The sequence below is a fragment of the Ammospiza nelsoni genome, chromosome 1 (genome assembly GCF_027579445.1).
Source record: "Ammospiza nelsoni isolate bAmmNel1 chromosome 1, bAmmNel1.pri, whole genome shotgun sequence".
NCBI lineage: Eukaryota > Metazoa > Chordata > Aves > Passeriformes > Passerellidae > Ammospiza > Ammospiza nelsoni.
In genome coordinates this window covers 110,735,856-110,749,672 of record NC_080633.1, presented here as the reverse complement: position 1 = coordinate 110,749,672, position 13,817 = coordinate 110,735,856, and positions in this window count along the sequence as shown.

Here is a 13,817-nt window from a genome sequence, read left to right as displayed (position 1 = left end):
AGAGTGGGACCTGGAAAACAACAGATTGGTGACTGAGGGTGTTTTCCTGAGCTTGAGCTATGGTCCCATCCACTGGGTGACAAGTGTGAGAACTATGATTTGCTGGTGACTTCCAGCCTGTACCCATGCCCTTAAGAATTCCCAAAGGGGGCATTTGAAAAATACAGTGCTGTCTTTGAAGGTACTCTGCACCCCCCTCCCAAAAGCTGGCATTGCTTTCTCTCATGCGCCTATCCCTCTTTCTGCTTTTAATACAATGATTTCCTCTGCTAGCTACATCTGTGAGCCAATTTGTGAGAAAAAAAATCCATGCCAAACCTCATTATAAATACTGGTTTCTATTGTATTATAATCACTCATCAATAAAGTACTCTACTTCCCCTGCTTTTAAGGGAGAGGCCATATTTCAGTTTAAATAGAGCTTTCTGGTACAGACAAAGGAGAAAGAAATCCCCAGCAGTGCTAAAAGGCCCAAGGTAAGTGCCAGTGCACACACTCCAGGGCAGTTTTAAGATAAACTTTTAATTTCTGTTATTAGTGCAGCAGTGGAGAGGAGTCAGTGTTTCAGCCTCTCGGGCCCAGTCCAAGGAAGCAGTGACAGCAGCACTGGAGGTCAGGGGGGTTTGCAGGAAGGGAAAGCACACTAATGAATTCTGGAGGGCTTGTAATGCCATAAAAGATTCAGTTAATCTGCAGCATAGATGTAGATCAGCAAAACTGAACCTAAGTCTCTGGACCTTGTCAGATGTATTCTGTGCATGTCAGTGTTCCACACCAATTACAGATTTTAGAAGATGCTCTCATGCAAAACTATGCACCCTAATATATAAGCCAGCTCAGATGTAACTAAAATTAAAATCTGACTGTGGCAAATCTCTGTGATCCTGATATATGAAAATCCAAATAAATGATTTGTTCCCAGAAATGAAAAATAACTTCAGCAGGAAATTTCAAAATTACTTATGCAGGATTAATCCAGTTCAATGAATGCATCTTGTGTTGATTAATAAAGCAATCCTGAATTGCAAACTAAAACGAGAGGAGACTTCTGGTGCTGATATATTTGTGTATTTCTGAAGCTGGAGAGAAATGTGCACTTGTGAGAGATGTGGTCAACCGGTGTAAACAGAGATTGAATACAAATAGTGATTTTCTAATTGTCTGTCTTCTCCCTGCAGCAGAAAACTACCTTTTTGTCATTGATCTTTTCTTTAAGAACATAGGTGCTATGTTACCTGCCACATATTGAATGAGAACAGGGCATCTAACATGATTGTACAATGACTCCAATTAGTGTCCAAATGACATCTGCAGTTTTATATGGCAAAGAAAAAAAGAACTTGAGCTACTTTCTGCTGATTTTCTTGCCACGCAGAGTAGAAATTTTGGTCTAGTAGCATTAGTTTTTGTGATCTGCTGCCCTTGAATTTAATTGGGCTTAGAGGTGAACAGATACAGGGAACCTATTTGGAAAGGAGAAAGAGATTTAAATGAATGTAACATTTCCCCAATATTTTCATCAGCATCTACACAGACAAAAAAAAAACGTTTTATTTATTTAAAGGGGCCCTGTCATTAAATCCAAGAATGTGTTCTTCAGTTTGGAGAATAACCTTCAATCATTGCAGTGTTTTAAAAAGGAGTAGTTATGAATGGTTGAGGTATTTTGCAAAATATCGTGAAAATCCTTATGGTTTTATCTTTAAAAAAATGGTTTCTCATGTCACCCTTAAACATCTTCCAGAAAATCACACTTGTAGGATCAGATTTATAAAATATCCTTAATATCTTGGTATGTTGTGTGGTATTCAGGTCCTGATCTTTGAAAAAAATTGATTTCCATTTTTGTTGCCATTTGTGAAAAATAATTCAGTTTTCAAAAACTTTGACTGACCAAGACTGTTTTATATGAATGGCAACTGAACTTAAGAGGTTCTTCACTGTGAATAGAGAATACCAAGGCTGATGATCACTAGCAGAAAAAAAAATTGTTGCTTCCTGTGTATGTAGGGGTTTTGCAAAAAGTATACAAATATACATGTACGCATTTGCACCCAAAAAATGACAAGTGCATAGGCCATAGCGAGGACTGCTGTGACATTGTTTTTTGCTAAAACTGTTAACTCAGTAACAGCACTGAAACTTGGATGTTTTTCTTTAAAAACCACCTCTTTAACTGCGAAGATGCCATTAGTCACAGCAGGGAGCATAACCAGAAGGAGGATGTCTGTAACTATAGCAAGAGAGCACATTAAACTGTAGGTCAAAATCACGACTGACTGATTACCTTCAGGGTGAAAGTAAATCTTCAGACTTGCCGGAGTGAGAGGGAACAGCACAGGCTGGGGCTTGCCAAGGTCATCGCTGCCTCCCCCAGCGCGGCGGGGCCGGCGGTGTCCGGCGCGCTCCCAGCAGACATTTGCTGACTCGCCTAACCTTCGTAGCCATGTGTGATGGGATGGAGTCACCGTCATCATCACAAAATGCCTCCTAATGGCTCGCTTCAATGTCTCATTAGTTTAAAGAGGTGATTCCTGGAAAAACCTAAAATAGAAAACAAATATTTTCCAAAAGTCCAAGTCCGTAACTGAATAATCTAAAACTTTCACAACAGACAGAATCTTTAAGGATGCTTTTTCTTCTCCTGCTTTCAGTGGAATAAACAGGAGAACTGTTTATTTTCACTCTGCAACAGCTTTTTTTTGCAAACCCGAAGACTACCAATCTTCACTATTTGCTAAGCCTGTGACTCAATCTCTCCCTAACTATGGAATTTATATCCACCAGCAGTTCTGGTTTTCCACTTTTAGCTGATTTCCACCTGGCCTACATCCTCACCAGGAGGTTTCTGTCTAACTTGGAGTAATGCAGCCCAGCATTGCAATGGACTGAAGCTTTGCAATGAGGTCCTTCCATCCCTAGGAAACCTCCCTATAACTTGCCCAGGTCACATCTGATCAGACTGATATTTTGGCACAAGACAAAACATCTCCCTCTTACCAGTGCTTCCACTGAAGATAAGGATGAAAGCTGTCATCTGGCTGTGCAAGGTTCAAGTAGGGAATCCAGTAAACTTTAGTGAATGGAGTTTACATACAGGACTGTGATTAATTAACCTGCTGTAAGAAAGTGTGGCACTTTAATCAGTGGGCATTCAGAACAAAATTACTGATATCTTTTAAGTTCTTTTGCTTCTTCTGGTGGAATAAAATGAAAGATATTGGTGAAGAATTATGTCTGGCACATCATCACCTCTTGTGAATTATTCTCCGAGCATTCACTTTTGCCATGATATATTCCAGTGTTTTCAAGAGCTGCTGAGCACTTCTGGTACCTGAACTGAAAAGATATATTTCTCCAACAATGGTCTGTTTTGACTAGCACAAGGGTTTCATGCTCTGGACTGCTTGCTCTTGTTTTTAGGCAGTTGCTCAGGGCAATTGTTTTCATAGACTGATGTATTCATGCTTCTGAAAAACACCAGCTCTCCTGCTTGTCCTGTAAAAAATGTCATTGGACATCAACTTCAGTTGATTCCAGTGTGGATACTTACTCCATCCCTGGCCCTGTAGTTCAGAGTTTAATCAGAAAACCTTTTGTTGCAATCCTTAGTGATACTGAATGTAGTAACTAAGTCTTTGCATTCAGGGTTGCAGTAACATTGGCCATTCCTCTTACAGTGAAGGAACAAAACCCCAAAGCGCTGTAGCTTTGGTCTGCAAAGTGAAGCTGTGTATTATACTCCATGCCTAGTCCAACCCAAAACATCAGTGAATGAAGCCTTGGAGTTGCCCACACCTTAGCCACTGCAAACACCACATTCCATGCCAGCCCATTGGGCTGTGTGGCTTCACTCCCTCCTCTCTCCTCCACTCCCTGCAGATAAGCTTCAGCTCTTTCCAAGTGCCCTCTCCCTGCTGTCCCTCCTGGTATTCCCCAGGCTGTGCCCAGCCCTGGCCTTTCCCAGAGCTCACTGTCACTTATGGATGGGCAGCAGGGCTGGCATTGGCCATGTGTCAGTGTCTGCCACTGTACCCTGACCATGTTCCTGTTTCAGATGAAGTAATTAAACTAAGTTGCTTTGGGGAATTAACTGTGCAAACATTTTAGGACCCAGCTCCAGAACAGAATTGACACCTTCATACTTTACCAGAGGGCACTTATTGGTAGCTATGGAGGTAACTCAAAAAATAATTTTTAAGAACTGAACAACATTTAACAGATGAGAGAAAGAGTTGTCCTTCCCTACTTGTTGGCTCCAATTAGAGGATGAACTGTCCTCTATTTTCTAAAGCATGTTTAATTTTGAATGGGTTTCTCATGAGCAGTGGGCTACCATAGGCAAATCTCATTTTGACAAGTACTAATTATGGACAACGCAGTGGCAGACTGTAATCTCTGTCATGAGAGCTATCAACAGGGATGCAGCGAAGGCTTTAACAGTGGGTGGCAGTACTCTGGGTCAAATTAATCACCACCATAATGACAATGAAATCAGTAGAGCTTTGGGATGTTAAGTTTGATAAAAGAAGCCATTCTGTTCTCTGTCTGGCTATTTACATTAAAGCCTGGCCTCAGCTTGAGCTAATCCTTTGTCACGGTATTCAGGGCTGGATTTTTTTGGCATGGGGGAGAGAGAACAAAGAGCAGTCCTTGCAGAAGAAATGTTTTCATGTCCAGGTCTGAGTGGCTGAAAATGGATTACCTAAGTGTGAAGGCGACAGCCCCACAGGCTGCTGTTCTGAGGCACGTGAAAGGACTCAAAAAATAAGTTGGATTTTTGGGGGCACAGCATTGGAAGTGCTGATGTGCTTGAAGTCAGCACTGTTTGGCTTTGGATTCTTGTGAAAGAGCTTTAGGAAGGTCTGTTTTCCTCCTTTGCCTCCCCTTGCCATGGCTGCAGGTTGAGGTCTGAACAAGCACCCATCCCCCCTGGAGTACAATGCAGGCAAATGCCAGACAAAGAGAGACACAGTGAGTGCAGACACAGCTGGGGAAAAAAAAAGAATCTAGGAATAACCAGGTGAGACAATTCTGCATGTAATGATGCTACACTAAACTGTGTCAAATCTGAACCCAAGTCAGCCTTGCCCTACAGCTATGGACTTGCTCACCATGAGTGCTTCATAGCACTTAAATCTGCTTTAGATACATGTTTCATGCTCTGCTGCTAATGGCAGTTTCTATAATACTGAGCCTTGGAACATTCCCTAGCAGTGTTCCATGTGCCAATGTGTACCAATGCACAGGCTCCCTCCAGACACACAGGAAGGGCATGTGCAGAGGTTGGACAGGAGCTGCTGCCTTCCCTGACAGCTTTAAGGCTTCATGTCCCAGGCAGTGGGGCCCAAGGAATGTTCAGTGCATTCCAGCAGCTCCATGCGGACACAGACACAGCGATGGGCTCTGCTGCTTGTGTTCTGCTGTGGCACAAACATGGAACACCTCCTTGTTTAGCCACACAGGGCTCCCCAATCCTCTCTCCTGCCCCCTCAGGGTTATTATTCCATGTTCTCTGCACCTTCTGGCAACTTAACAAATAGTGCTTTGATGATGGTGGTGTAGCCCAGCATTTTGTCTGGGGCTACAATGGAGAATTTTCATTTCAACATCCACAGTCTCTTATAAATGGAAGAATCAGAGTAAAACAGTGTCTTGCCATTCATCTATTTAGTACCAGACTGGTTACAAAAATATATAAGTACCCTAAAACCCAAATAAACTGCCAACCATCCGTTTTGGATCCATTTTGTAACTGTGCAGAATAATCTGTTCTTTTATTAGAGTGGTTAAAGGAGATTTAGAGGGAGGAAAGAGCATGGTGACTTCCAAGGGAAGAGTGAGTGATTCAGTGCAAAAAGGGTAAATTTCATCTGCACATTCTTAACTGCGAGGACATTCTGCACATCTCAGGAGTGCACTAAGTGGTGCAGTAAACCAGTAAATTAGAAGAATGTAAATTCTTTAGTAGGAATTGCACGCAAGGGAAAAATGCTTCCTCATGCTCATATTTGTTTTCATGAAAATAATGTACACTCTTCCTAAAATCATACTGGTACAGAGCTGAGTAAGACATCAAAACCAGTAATAGATATTACACTGGACTAAGAAATGGCAATGACACAATTATCTTTGGTGTTTCTGATGATCGCTGTGATAAAGCCAGGAGCTGCAGTACTTAGAGCCAGCTTGTAGCACTGTAGCTCCCTTTCCCTCTCACTCTGTCTGTCTTATTTATCTCTCATTAAACTAAATTGTATTCTTATTGGCTGACTGACCTCTGATACTGTTATTAATTGATTTATATAGTGCCTTTTGCAAGCCTCAAGGCACTTCAGAGAGTTGAAAATATATATAAGGATCACTTCACCAATCACCTCAGTGCAGCCACCTCTGGGCTGGAAACTGGTGGCCGCTGCAGTGGCGCTGGGAAGAGTTTGGGTTAGAAAAGAAAGCAGGGTTGTGGAAGCAACACTTCCAGCAGATCTACTGCCAAGCTGCTGCCTTACTATCAGACTAAAAGAGTCAAAAAACTTTAAGAAAAAAAGACTATTTCTGGCAAATAATGAGTCAACAGAATATGTTCAAAGGCAAGCTTCAGGCAAAATATTTTCATGGTGAATTCAGTGCCCAAGGTCTGTGGCAAGGCCTGTGTTTTTTTCAGGAGGTCCTGAAGACCACAGGAACCTCCTGAGCATCATTCCCTCAGAACCTCTGCCCAGCATCAGCCTCCTTGCAGCACTGACTGACCTCCCCACTGGCTCCACGGCACACATGCAGCGTGTCCCCACAAGCCTCACGGTGCCCAAAGGCCTGCTGCAGGTGCTGCCATGAATAAATGCCATGCACAGGCTGGATCGCTGAACAGCTACTGGGAGCCAGGTCTGGTGCTTCCTCCTCTCACCATGCCAGGCACTTGGGACCCTGACAGGGATTTCAGAGCAGACACTGGGGTTTCCTGGCTGTCTGAGCCCTGTTTAGCTCAGGACCTAAAGGATCTCACACAGTGTGGGATGGCTGCTAGCACCGCTGCCACACTTCCTTGATGCCTGCAGTGTTATGAGCAATGAAGAAAAAAATGTAAAACTAGGCAAACACACATAGTGGGTGGCCACCCTGACAGGAAGGGATCACATACACCAAAGAAAGGATGAAGATCTTCTCCAAAGAAGGGCACCCCAGCCCTCTTTCCCTTACCCTCAGTGGTGATTCCCAACACCACAGCAGAACCACACCTGTGATCCCTGTCAGCATTGATGCCGACTTCTCAAATGTAGCAAGACTGTAGTTTTTCTGTATAATAGCTTGAGCATTCACAATAAACATTTTTAATACTTTTCCATCAATCACAGATGAGAGGGCTTTGTGTTTTTTCACAATATTATAGTTTTGATTTCATTTGAAACATCTGAATGCCTCTAATTATAAAAAAATTTAAAAAAGAAAAAAGAAAGAAATCTTTCCGAAGGTGCAAACATAACAAAGAATATTTGAAATCTCCTTGATTATGTTAGGTCATGAAAGCCACTTAGCAAAATGCTTTATATAGATCTGAAGGTTTTGAAGCTTTCCCCATTAAAATGAACCCTGAACATGAAAATGTGCACCCCTTTCCAGAGCAGAATTAATTTCACTAACTGCATTAACAAGCAGGTCTGCTCTCGTCTTATCTTTCAAGAATTCTCTACCTGATTGCATTTATGTTCTCATTTAGCATCTCAAAATGGGCACTTTCTCTCAAGAAGGGTTAGTGCATGACTCACCCGCTTAGTTAATCTGACTAATTAGCATACAGTCACCCATTAACAGCATTAGAACAACAACTGTAGCTCTCACTACCTCTCTGTCTGGAAAACAGACCTCTTTTAGTCTGCAAGGACATTGGTTGCTCCCTGTCTTTTGACAAGTGTGGGGTTATTTATCACAACAGCACGGGATTTGCAGATAGCTCTGGAAGGGGTGATATAATTCTTAATATCCTGCAAAAACCCTCAGCCCATAATCTTTCCTAGCAACTTATTGAAAATTATTCTAAAATTAAGTCCTTAAGTCTGCAAAAACCTCTCTGACATCCAAGCTGCTCCCATGCATCTCTTCTAACTTCATTGAAAGAAATCAATGATGGAAATGAAATAAGTTTTTCTGATGTGTGATAAGCCACAATAAATGTATCAATATTAAAATCTTTCCTACTTCAACCATTCACAGTGGTCTTGGATTTATTTCCCACAGCTATTCTAGATATATCAAGACAGTAGTAAGATTTGTGGGTGCTTAGAAGAGTAATTTTCTGGGAAGCATGCCTTGCAAACCAGGAACATTTTTATTCATGGAGGTGGTGCTGGGAACAGCAGGTTAAAAGACTGAACTAGGGAGGCAAAGCCAACAACTGCCAGAGCTCCTTAAGCCAACTGCAGAGTGCCCAAGGTACTCAAGGAGATTTACACACCCAATTTCAGTCTGCCCCAAATAGTCTGAAAAGCTATAGAACCCAGATAGGTGTGAATTTCTATTATTTATTTCAAAGGGTTTTTCCTGGAAGCCTAATTTTGGTCACTTAAATGCCAGGACAGTTAATCTTTCCACTGCTGCTCACCACACCAGAAATCCCTATAATATAACAGACTTCTCCTGTGCCACCAGCACACAGGTGAAACCCACCAATGCCTTCACATGCAAGGAATAAACCTGCAGCCTGCATCATCCTCAGATGATCCTCAAAGCATGAGGGAAAGTATTTAAAGCCCTTTGCTGTTAGCATGAAGCTGTTGGATGCTGGTGTTTGCCTGGGTTTCTTAAGTGGCTTTGTTGGGTGCCTTAGAGCCAGCTCTGGTGCCTGCAAGACCTTGATGTTTTGTAACATCTGTACTTCCCCTCCTCCTCAGCCAGCAGTGAGAAGCAGCAGACATCATGCTTGAAAACACAGGTATTCACCACAGCCTCACAAACTACAGAAATCTGAAATGCTTTGTGGACCTGCAGGTTTTACCTGATGGCAATGTCACTGTTTACTGTCAAGAGCAAATCCAATCTTTGGGCAGGCTCAGGCTGGACAGTGCCAGACGTCGTGCTGAGTGAAGTTTCTATCTGCTTGGAGCAAAAGCTGAGCCACAGATCCCCCGATCAAAGATCCCTCACAGGAGGTGATGCTGCTTGTACCCCCCTCCTGCTGCACAGCCAGTGCCATTTGTGATGACTGTGCCTCCACAGCTGGGACTGAAAAGCAAAAAAGCTCCTGGCACAGAAGGGACAACACCAATGCCCCAGGAATCTGAGTCAAATTCTGGTTTCAAAGTGCCCCTGATGGTACCAACAAAGATTTTGTCCAACTCACATTAGCAGTTAAACTAGTTTCAGGACCAGTGGAGGGCAATATTGGTTTGGCTTCCTTGAATAAAGGGATGGAGGCACCAGCTAGGGCACAGAGCTGCTGTTTGCAAGGCAAAGCTCTTACTTTGGGCACAGGATGACACTTCTTGCTCCACAAGAACCGGCCCCCAGTGTGTACAGCCTCTGGAGTACCGGCACTGCCTTGTGGAACGCCTCACTCGCTCAACACCAGCTTGCTGCAGAAATAGATGGTTTTGAATAGACACCATTTCCCAGACTCATACACAGGGATAGACAGAGGAGGAAGCAGCTCCAGGGTGAAACAGATTCTCTGTATATACCAGTCCTTTTATGAATCCTGTTGTTTTCCTCATTAGAAGCTTGACTCAGCATTCAAAAATTTCCCAGTTCTGCATTTACCACAAGTTAATGTCTAAGTAAATATATGAAGGGGGTCAAAAAACAGTACTTAGGCTACATTTTGTGGAAATAGAGTCTAGTTAATGCAGGACATTAAGTACTTCTGGATTTGAGTAAAGCATTCAGAAGTTGAAGTTAGCAAGTCTGCAAAAGCAGCATGTGACTTAAAATATTTGCCCTTTGTAGAAGTGGCTTCTTAGACCCCTTTCATAATTTCAGATTGCTTATTTTAACTTTAAGAGGGAACATTCATATTTTGTGTTGCTTCTCTTAGCACTTTTGAATCAATCTTGCATATGTATGGATTATTCTGCTATAATTCCTCTCCCTGGAAAGCAATGCTTTGCACTTGAACTCAGTGAAGAGCTGTGGCATTCCTCCTTTTTCACCTTTGGTGTCTGTGGCAAGTGATGGCTGCTTGTTGGCAGTGATGGAGCAGGTGGCTGCTGCTGGGATGGTGAGTGGGCTTTCTGGAAAGATGGGACAAGACCAAGAGGGCTAAAGCCTGACTGGATAGAGATGGCAGGACATAGTCTAAACATGGGACAAAGCTGGGGCACCTGAGGGGAAATTAAAGCCTGATGGGATTTGCAGGATAGATACGGGGTTTGGAGATGCAAACATGAGGTTTTTCCTTCTATCTCCTCATTCACTGGCTGCTGCCACATCCCTGCCTTGTCCTGCTTCCACTGGGTCGGGAGGACCACATTTCCCATGAAAAGTCCCACAGCAGTTCCCAGCTCAGCCCCAGCACACACCACCAGCAAGCACTGACAAGTCCTGCTGCCCAGGCTGCAGTGGGGCAAATCTGTGAGGAGAAACTATATTTTTTGTTTGACCCATTACTTGGTTGTAAAACCACAGAAAAGCTTCCTAGCTTTTTTTATCTGCAGAGAAATTGTACCTGAAAATATATTTCTTCCCAGCTGTATCAGTTGCTCCAAGAAAAAAAAAAAAATTTAATTTCTTACTGCAATCTGTGTCTGTCATATCTGTAGATATGTATCACAGCTACATCATGATTCGGGATTTAGCACATGCCATTCAGTGTGAGCTGCAGATCTGTGCCTGCTGAAACACTGTCCAAGAGCCACAAGTGCATGTCAAACCATTTTTTAATTGCAACCTGTATATGCTCAACCTGACCTTTACAGACACCAGAATTTATTTACACAGCATGGAAACTGGTAGAACATTGAAACTGAAGCCTGGAAAGTCTTAACATGCTATTGGGATTCCTTTTTACATGAGAGAAGCACCTATATTTTTTACATATAACTATTACATATAACATGTAACTAATGATAGGATAGCAGCAAAGATAAGTGGCTTAGTGGAGGCTAGGTACTTCAAAATTGACAGAATTGACAAGATTGACAGAAAATATCTGCATTTCACCTTTAAATTGTGACTGCAAAGAACAGGTTTGCAATCTGCAAATCATTCCTCTTGCTGATGTTATACATCCATGTTTCTGAGAGAGTTTTGATATTAAAACTATTGTCAAAAGCTTTAGTGAAGACCTGAAATCATCACCAAATAGATTCTTCAAAAAACTTGAAATCAATTTGGGGTTTGAAATTTGTCTTGTGATTCCGCCAGGGACACAGTGGAACCGCAAAGGTTCAGCTGCTTTTTATTTCGTTGTTGTGGTACTTCTGCCCCAGGGAGTTCCATATTATTGTAATAAATGTAGAATGTTTCTGCCTCCAGAAAACAGGAAGGAACCCAGTTGAAAAGCCTCTACTTTTAATGACAAGAGAAACTCAATGTTCAGTGGTCTTACACTTCAAGAAAGAAATATACTGTATGTATGAAGACTTGCACCATTGCCTACCTGTAACTCTGATCATAATGAGAGAATCCAAAGAGACTGTGCAGTTAAAAGAGTGCTGGTACATCACATGGCACAAGAATGTATTGGTTTTACTCCACTTCTGTTGTTTTCCTTATTAGAAGGAATGTTTAGTGCCATTTAGTGCTTCTTGTAAATCCATGCTTGTCCATCCCCTTTAATTTGCATACTTGCCAACTGCCTTGCTGATGTCAAGCTGAGCTTGCAGGCAGGGTTAGTCTAACTCACCTGTGAAAACCTGAGAAAGAAAATATTCTTTTCTTCTATTGCATTTAGTGCTCCATTACAAAAAATATTGAATTAGAGCTTTACTTAATTAGAATTAGTAATTGTCACACGGGTCTTTAGCTCATTTGTGGGTACAATTATCTTCAATTCACAATCCTTGTTGGCTTTTAACACATGATCACAGGGAAGGACACCCTACATCCTCAGGTTGTCCTTTGACATGTCTGTATTCATCAGACAAAGGTGACTCAAATAAAAGAATCGCTAAATTTTGACAGCTGAGAAAGTCACAGAGAGAAAAGAATTTATCACTTATCAGGAATGGCATTTCACTCTTCTGCAGAACTGGCAAAATCTTCTCGAAGAAGTGAGCTTTAGATCAAAAAAGCCTTGTTCCCTTAATCTTGTTTAGAGGAAAATAAAGAAAATTCCCAGATCCACCTTACTTCCATCACCTTCATCTTTCTTTAAGTGCTAAATGACACCATTCTCCAGCTGAACACCACACCTGCACTGAGCAGAGGAAGAAAACTTCATCTACATTTAAGACAAAGGGCATTTTTTAAAAATACATTTCAGTACAATACTTGCATTTTTGCCATATAATTAATTCATATTCACGGTAACTTTCAGATCTCCATGGCTTTTATGCTGTTGCAGCTATTTCCAGGTTTGTGGGGTTTGAAATGCAGATTCTCATTTCTGAGTGTAGTGTTTTTCCTTGTGAACTCACCCAGTGTTTTTTTCTTATCTCCTCCAGGACACCAAGAATAATCTAGATCCTAGCTCTGTCCTGAAAACTGTGTGCAGCTCTCTTAGCTTGGTGTTTCCTGCAAATTTAATAAATTCACTATTTACTTCATCACCCATGTTTTGCTGAAATTTACCCTGAATGAATATTCAACACTAATACCAGGTCAATGACAGATCTCTGGGACATCCTCTCTTGAAACATGCTTCAGTGTGACAGCCATCTACTAATTATTCTTTTTAGTTTTTGAAGTGGCTTAGGACTGATGTACCCAGAGTGTATTTTCCTTGCCTGCTTATGGGAATTCCATGTGTAGCCATGAAAAAAATCTCCCTGAAGTTGTGATTTACAGACTCCTATTCCTTCTTCCCTAATCCACCAGGCCTGTTATCCTGTCACAGAAAGAAATTAGGCTAGTTTAATACAATTTGTACTTGACAAATCCCATTTGTCCTTGAAGCTTGTTTGATTATTTGTTCCTTTAGTCTCTGGCTCTTCTTTTCCCTGCTTTCTAAAGATAAGCTTTACGTTTATCATTTTCCAGGCTTATCCTGTGTAACTTATCTGGCACACATTTCATTACTTGTTTTCTTCTCCAGCTTCCTCTGAAGGTGAGATTTGGTCAACTTCACCGGTCATCAAGCAGCACTCTTTTAAGCTGACACACTCCTGTGCACTTTGTAATGTGCATGATCAATGGCTCCAGAAGAGCTTTGGAGCACTCCCTCAGTGCTAACTATCCTTATTTCACAGAAGGTATCAGTGCTCATGCTTGTGGATAAACTACAGCCACAGCTGCCTTAGTCTCCACAACCACGGCACCACTTGACTGCTCTCCTTTGCTTAGCCACAGCCTGCAGTAGCCCACAGTAATTTTGTTCCTCCATCTTAAAAACCACAAACTCCAAATTTCCAAGTCATCTTGGTGACTTGGAAGAGGCAGGTGACCTCTTGGATTTTGATCTAATTTAAGAAATGTCATGCCACCCGTGTAGCACAAACAAGTGTGGTTTGTAAAGGACAGATGGATTAAGTTTCACAGTCTGCTTCAATCTTCTAACAACTCACCAGACCCTGTGTCTCCCACCCTGGCTCTTCTCACCCTTTTGGTCTTTCCATTTCACCAGGCCCTATCTATGCCTTGTGAAGCACAATGTTGGAGAAATATGCAAGGTGGAAAACCCAGGAGGGTGTGGAAGATGATGGATGAGGCAGCAGTGAAAAGAGAAGAGT